The 7,085-nt window shown below is 41.0% G+C and overlaps 1 non-coding gene across 1 annotated transcript; it reads left to right on the forward strand.

Moving 5' to 3' along the window:
• Positions 1-6,755: 6,755 nt before the first annotated feature.
• Positions 6,756-6,828, forward strand: TRNAE-UUC (transfer RNA glutamic acid (anticodon UUC)). Its single transcript has one exon. It is a non-coding gene; the product is annotated as a tRNA-Glu (tRNA).
• The last annotated feature ends 257 nt before the right edge of the window (positions 6,829-7,085 follow it).

The following is a 7,085-nucleotide window of genomic DNA, read 5'->3' on the forward strand; positions in this document are numbered from 1 at the left end:
AAGAGGAGAGTGAAAAAGTTGGCTTAAAGTTCCACATTCAGAAAACTAAGATCATGGCAACCAGTCTCATCACTTCATGGCAGATAGATGGGGAAACAGTGGCTGACTTTATTTTTCTGGGCTCCAAAATCACCGCAGATGGTGACTGCAGCCATGAAATTAAAAGATGCTTACCCCTTGGAAGGAAAGTTATGAGCAACCTAGACAGCATAAAAAGGGGAGACATTACTTTGCAAACAAAGGTCCGTCTAGTCAAGGCTATGGTTTTTCCAGTGGTCATGTATGGATGTTAGAGTTGGAGTATAAAGCAAGCTGAGTGCCAAAGAATTGATGTTTTTGAACTGTGGTGTTGGAGAAGACTCTTGAGAGTCCCTTGGACTGCAAGGAGATCCAACCAGTCCATCCTAAGGGAGATCAGTCCTGGGTGCTCATTGGAAGGACTGATGTTGAAGCTGAAACTCCAATACTTTGGCCACCTGATGTGAAGAGCTGACTCATTGGAAAAGACCCTGATGCTGGGAAAGACTGAGGGCAGGAAGAGAAGGGGACAACCGAGGATGAGATGGCTGGATGGCATCATCGACTCGATGGACATGGGTTTGGGTGGACTCCGGGAGTTGGTGATGGACAGGGAGGGCTGGCGTGCTGCAACTCATGGGGTTGCAAAGAGTTGGACACGACTGAGTGACTGAACTGAACTGAAGTGAAGTGAAAATCCGCAGTATTTAGGATAATGATTTAGAATTCAGAGAATGCACAGGCTGACTTCTCAGAAAGATGCATACTGACTCTGATCTCTAAATCCAAATTTTGTAATGTTCAAAAGAGAATTTCTAGACCCAAACAGACATGGCGAGTTTGTGATAAGCACTCTTGATAAACTTTTTATATGATAAGCAGAGAAGGTCACAAAACTTTATGATGATAAAAAGTAAAAGATAAAGCATTTAAACAATCAAAAGTTTCTTGAGTCTTTCCTCTACTGCATTGCTCCAGAAAGCTACAATCTGAGGAAAGACCAAGGATATGCCATGAGCCATCCTCAGCATCTTCCAGTAAGCCCGCTCTACTCAAGTCATTGTAAAGAAGGGTCACACTTTACTTTCCCAGTTTGCCCCACAGTGCTATCTGATTCTACAGCCCCCATCCTTTTTTTCTGACTGATGTAGAATAGGTCTGAAGGGCAATTTCAAACAAGAAATACCAATAATGTTTTCTGGAACAACTGTTTCACTGTATTAAACACACAGCCTTCCAAGATAGCTGCTTTCCTTTGTTTTCTAGTATATTACATTTCTTTAAAAAAGTTATACATGCCCATCCAAAAATTTCAAACAATCTAGGTTTAAAGGTATAAAAATTAAAAACAAGATGATTATCTGAAGAGCCACCCAAACCAGTTTCATCACTTAATAATCTACCCAATTAGAGTTCTCTCTTGGAAAGCCACACATCATTCACTTTAAAAATAGTCTTTTCAAGTCCCTGTCCAGATGCCAAACCAAAAAAACCCCAAAAAGATTTTTTTAAGTCTTTTTTTAAAATCAATTTTATAGCTAATTTTATTTTATTAAAATTAATTGAAGCAGATAATGACACAGTCAAAGCCAAGTAATTATGAAGATTTTTGAGCACCCCACTGATCTGATTTCTAGTCTCAGGTGTCACGTCAAAAGGATCAAAAGGAAGGTTACTAGCAAAATGCTCCATCATACTGGAAAAGCTGACATACAGATTTTCCAATAAAGCCTTGCTTTATTGGAAATAAACACCATAAACCATCAAAAAACCCTGAAGTGACAACTCTTTGGTATCTATATTAAATATGTCTCCAAGACTGCCTCACATTCAACTTTTTCACATCAAATGTGGTGATCCAGGGGTCAGAAAACAATCATTATATTTGTAGGGCCTCTGTTTCACCATCAGTACAGTGAATGATAACAGCTTTCTCCTGCCCTCTCTACCTACCTATACAGACATGGTTATATACGTAAGCACACACGATGGACAAAATGTTCCTCAGAAGAAAGGCTTTAACGCAAACCAACATCTGAGGATTTGGAACTGACTGCCCATCAGTCGGTCACCCACATCCTCCGGATTGTCACAGCCTTCCTTTTGGATGTTTCCCATTTAGTAATTTTACAATATTTTTTTTTCCCACAGCTTGTTGGCATGTCTCTTACTAGAATAACAAGGACGAGAAGGAAGAAAAATGCCAATTCACACATTTTCCTTTTCTTCCACATCATGTTGGTAAAAATCCAGGCACAATCAGAGTTAGATATCAGCCAGAGATAGAGAAAGACTTAAGATTATATGAAGGTTTCTATTTCGTCATCTAATAGTCCTCTCCTTACTGAGATTTAAAAAACTGCAGTTGTATGAAATAAGATATCAATATGCTATTAACAACTTGGTAACTTTCAGTGAACACACATCCTTTCCTGCCCAGCAATGTCACTTCCAGGTATTTATTCTATAGATACTGCCCCACATGTGTCAAATAGGTAGGCAAGGATATGCAATGCAACTTTCCTGTAATAACAAAGGGCTGAATAAACATTTATTGGTGGAATAAAGTCTATCAATAAAGGACTCATTAAATGAATCATAATATATTCTTTAAATGGCATTCTACACAGCTGCTAAGAAGAATGAGGCCTTCTGTAGACACTGCTATGGAAAGTCTCCAGGACAAATTAAGTGAGAAAGCAAAGCATAGAGCAGTGTGCATAGCACACGACTGTTTTTGTTGCTATATGCACACTTATTCCCATTTTATATATGGTATTGTGTGGAATATCTCTGTAAGGACACAGAAGAAACTAGTACATGGGTGCCTCCAGGGGAAGGAACTGGGTGGCTAGTGGATAAGTAAGTAGAGTACCTCTAACTGTATTCCCTTTATAACTTCCAGATTTTATACTAAGTACAAATACAATCTCTTTTTAAATTTTAATTTAAATTCAAAAATTAAAAAGAAGGAAGAAAGAGCACCCTGAACCAAAAACACTCTAGTCCTTCCTTGGGGTGTCTTCTCCATTAGGGACCCTAAGCCCTGTTAGTCCAGTCACTTGATCTTTCAAGACTGATAACCTGCCTTGAAGCCACCACCTTTTTTGCCCCGGTCTATCTTGGTCCTCTCTTAAAATGTGTCTAATAAATAGCCAAAGGTTCTGGTTCCAATTAAGATGGAGTAAGTACATTCCACAGTATTCCTCCCAGGGAATTCAGCTAAACTCCAGAGCTGCTCCATACATTACCTCAAGATTAAAAAGTAACTGATAGCTGGTGGACAGAGAAAAAATCATGGCTCAAAATATCATAAAACCTATGGAGTTTCCCTTTCTGCTTCTTCTAGTATCCCCTGGGCTCCAAAATCACTGCAGATGGTGATTGCAGCATGAAATTAAAAGACGCTTGCTCCTTGGAAGGAAAGCTATGACCAATCTAGATAGCATATTAAAAAGCAGAGACATTACTTTGCCAACAAAAGTCCATCTAGTCAAGGCTATGGTTTTTCCAGTGTTCATGTATGGATGTGAGAGTTGGACTATAAAGAAAGCTGAGCGCCGAAGAATTGATGCTTTTGAACTGTGGTGTTGGAGAAGACTCTTGAGAGTCCCTTGGACTGCAGGAGATCCAACCAGTCCATTCTAAGGGAGATCAGTCCTGGGTGCTCATTGGAAGGACTGATGTTGAAGCTGAAACTCCAATACTTTGGCCACCTGATGCAAAGAGCTGACTCATTGGAAAAGACCCTGATGCTGAGAGGGATTGAAGACAGGAGGGAAAGGGGATGACAGAGGACGAGATGGTTGGATGGCATCACTGACTCAATAGACATGGGTTTGGGTGGACTCCGGGAGGTGGTGATGGACAGGGAGGCTTGGCGTGCTGCGGTCCATGGGGTCACAAAGAGTCGGACACAACTAAATTGAACTGAACTGACCTGAGTATCTCCTGGCCTGGACTCAAGGGCAGCCCAAACTCAGAACTGTGCACCAGGTACAGAAAGAAAAAGTTCCAAGTAGACCTCCATTTTTGGCCCCAGAAACAGTAAAGGGATTCCCTAAAGGTCAAAGGGAGTAGAGGCAACCCCCGATTTTGTCTGTTTCCCTTCTGTCCTCTTGCCCTACCTTCAAGGCAACTAGGCAGCAGTTGCAATGACAACAGCAGTGAGAAAGGAAAACCTTTTCGCTGACCAGAGGAACTGTGATCCCAGGAGCCTTGAAGGAAACTCCGTTGCTTTGTTTACTTTCCTGAGCCTCCTGTCACTTGCTTCTCGAGGGAAAGGTAATCACAGGATGTGCAAGGCAGAGCAGAGAAATTCAAGTCTCAGCTTTCTAGCAAGTGAAGCAAGAAGGAGAAGCCTTTGGAACTGGAAAGTCTGGGTTAACAACAGAAAGAAGAGGGAGCTCAATGAAGCTGTATGTGAACTTCAGGAATCACCCCCAGGCTGCACATGAAAGTATCTGACCCTAAACAACACACTGAAGATTTTGACAATTGATCTATGAGGTATACCACTGCCCAAGTCGGAGACTAGCCACTGGCTGGTATGTACATGGAACAGATACAAATAACACAGCAAACAGCACTTTGAAAACTAAACTGATATTGAACTCCAGCCCAAAGAAGGCAAACAGGTATTTGCAGCCTGAACCTAACTAGACTGACTGCCTGATCGCATAAACAAACAAATCTATAGGATTTGAACAAGATCCAAAGTCTCATATAATTTTTTAAATGTCAGAATATGAATCCAAACTGATATACAGATGACTCTTTAACATGCTTCCCTTGTGGCTCAGATGGTAAAAATCTGCCTGCAATGCAGGTTCCATCCCTGGGTTAGAAAGATCCCTGGAGAAGGGAATGGCAACCACTCCACTATTCTTGCCTGGACAAGTCCATGGCCAGGGGAGCCTGGAAGGCTACAGTCCATGGGGTCACAAAGAGTCAGACATGACCAAGCAACTTTTACTTCTTCACTTCAACAACATGTGTTTGAACTGTGTGGCTCCAATTATACACAAATTGTTTTCAATAATACTACACAATCTCCAGCTGGCTGAACCCACAGATATGGCACTGCTGATATGGAGGGCAAATGACAAAGTTAAATGTGGATTTTTGACTGCGTGGGGGCTGGTGTCCATAACCTTTACACTGTTCAAGGGTCAACCTGTACAAAAAGACTTGAAAATTTCAACATCTCACATGGGAAAAGATAATCAACAGATACCAACTTCAAGATGTTAGAATTATATAACCTCAGATGACAGCACCCTTATGGCAGAAAGCAAAGAGGAGGTGAACAGCCTCTTGATGAATGTGAAAGAAGAGAGTGGAAAAAGCTGGCTTAAAACTCAACATTCAAAAAACTAAGGTCATGGAACACGGTCCCATCACTTCATGACAAATAGATGAGGAAACAATGGAAACAGTTATTTTGGGGGGCTCCAAAATCATTGCAGATGGTGACTGCAGCCATGAAATTAAAAGATGCTTGCTCCTTAGAAGAAAAGCTATGACAAACCTAGACAGCATATTAAAAAGCAGAGACATTATGTTGCCAACAAAGGTCCATCTAGTCAAAGCTATGGTTTTTCCAGCAGTCATGTATGGATGTGAGAGTTGAACTATTAAGAAAGCTGAGCACCAAAGAATTGATGTTTCTGAACTGTGATGTTGGAGAAGACTCTTGAGAGTTCCTTGCACAGCATGGAGATACAACCAGTCCCTCCTAAAGGAAATTAGTCCTGAATATTCATTGGAAGGACTGACGCTGAAGCTGAAACTCTAATCCTTTGGCCACCTGATATGAAGAACTGACTCATTTGAAAAGACCCTGATGCTGGGAAAGATTGAAAGCTGTAGGAGAACGGGACGACAGAGGATGAGATGGTTGGATGGCATCACCGACTCAATGGACATGAGTTTGAGTAAACTCCAGGAGTTGGTGATGGACAGGTGGGCCTGGCGTGCTGCAGTCCATGCGGTCACAAAGCGTCAGACACTACTGAGTGACTCAACTGAACTGAACCAAAGGAGTTCAAACCAGTCAATCCTAACAGAAATCAGTCCTGAATATTCATTGGAAGAACTGATATTAAAGCTGAAGCTCCAATACTTTGGCCACCTGATGTGAAGAACTGACTCACTAGAAAAGGCCCTGATGATGGGAAAGATTGAAGGCAGGAGGAGAAGAGGACAAAAGAGGATGAGATGGTTGGATGGCATCACTGACTCAAGAGACATGAGTTTGAGCAAGCTCTGGGAGCTGGTGATGGATAGGGAACCCTGGCGTGCTACAGTCCATGGATCTCAAAGAGTCGGACATGACTGAGCAACTGAACTGACCTAAAAGCACATATTATAATCATGCTCAAAGAAATAAAGACAAATGATCTTGAAGTAAAAGGAAAAGTAGACAGTCTTGACAAAGAATAGATGAAGAAGAAGGAGAAGAACCAAATTTAAAAATCTAAACTAGAAAATATAATGACAGAAATTTAAAAATTCACTAGTTGGACTCTACAGTGTAACTGAAATGACAGGTCAGTGAACTTGAAAATGGATTAACAGAATTATCCAAGCTGAACAACTGAGAAAAAAGACTGGAAAACAAAAATGAAGAGCCTTGAGGACCCACTGGACAATATCAAAAGGCCTAACATTTGTATCATCAAAGGCCGCTTAGTAAAGGACAAAGAGTATGGCACAGAAATAATATTTGAGGGAATTCCCTGGTGGTCCAGTGGTCAGGACTTGGCACTTTCACTGCCATGAGCCCAGGTTCAACCCCTGGTTGGGGAACTAAGATCCCAAAAGATGTGTGGTGTGGTCAAAAAGAAAAATATTTCAAGAAATAATAGCTCAATACTTCCCAACTTTAGTAAAAGACATAAACTTATAGATTCAAGAAATTCAGTGAATATCAATCAGGATAACCTCAAAGAAATTCTTGCCAAGTAAAATCTAAAGCAAAGGAAAAAAAAAATCTTGAAAGCAGTCAGAGAAAAATAATGCATTACATATGGGGAAAAAATAATTCAAATGACTGTGAACGTCCT

Source organism: Budorcas taxicolor, chromosome 5 (genome assembly GCF_023091745.1).
Source record: "Budorcas taxicolor isolate Tak-1 chromosome 5, Takin1.1, whole genome shotgun sequence".
NCBI classification, from domain to species: Eukaryota; Metazoa; Chordata; class Mammalia; order Artiodactyla; family Bovidae; genus Budorcas; species Budorcas taxicolor.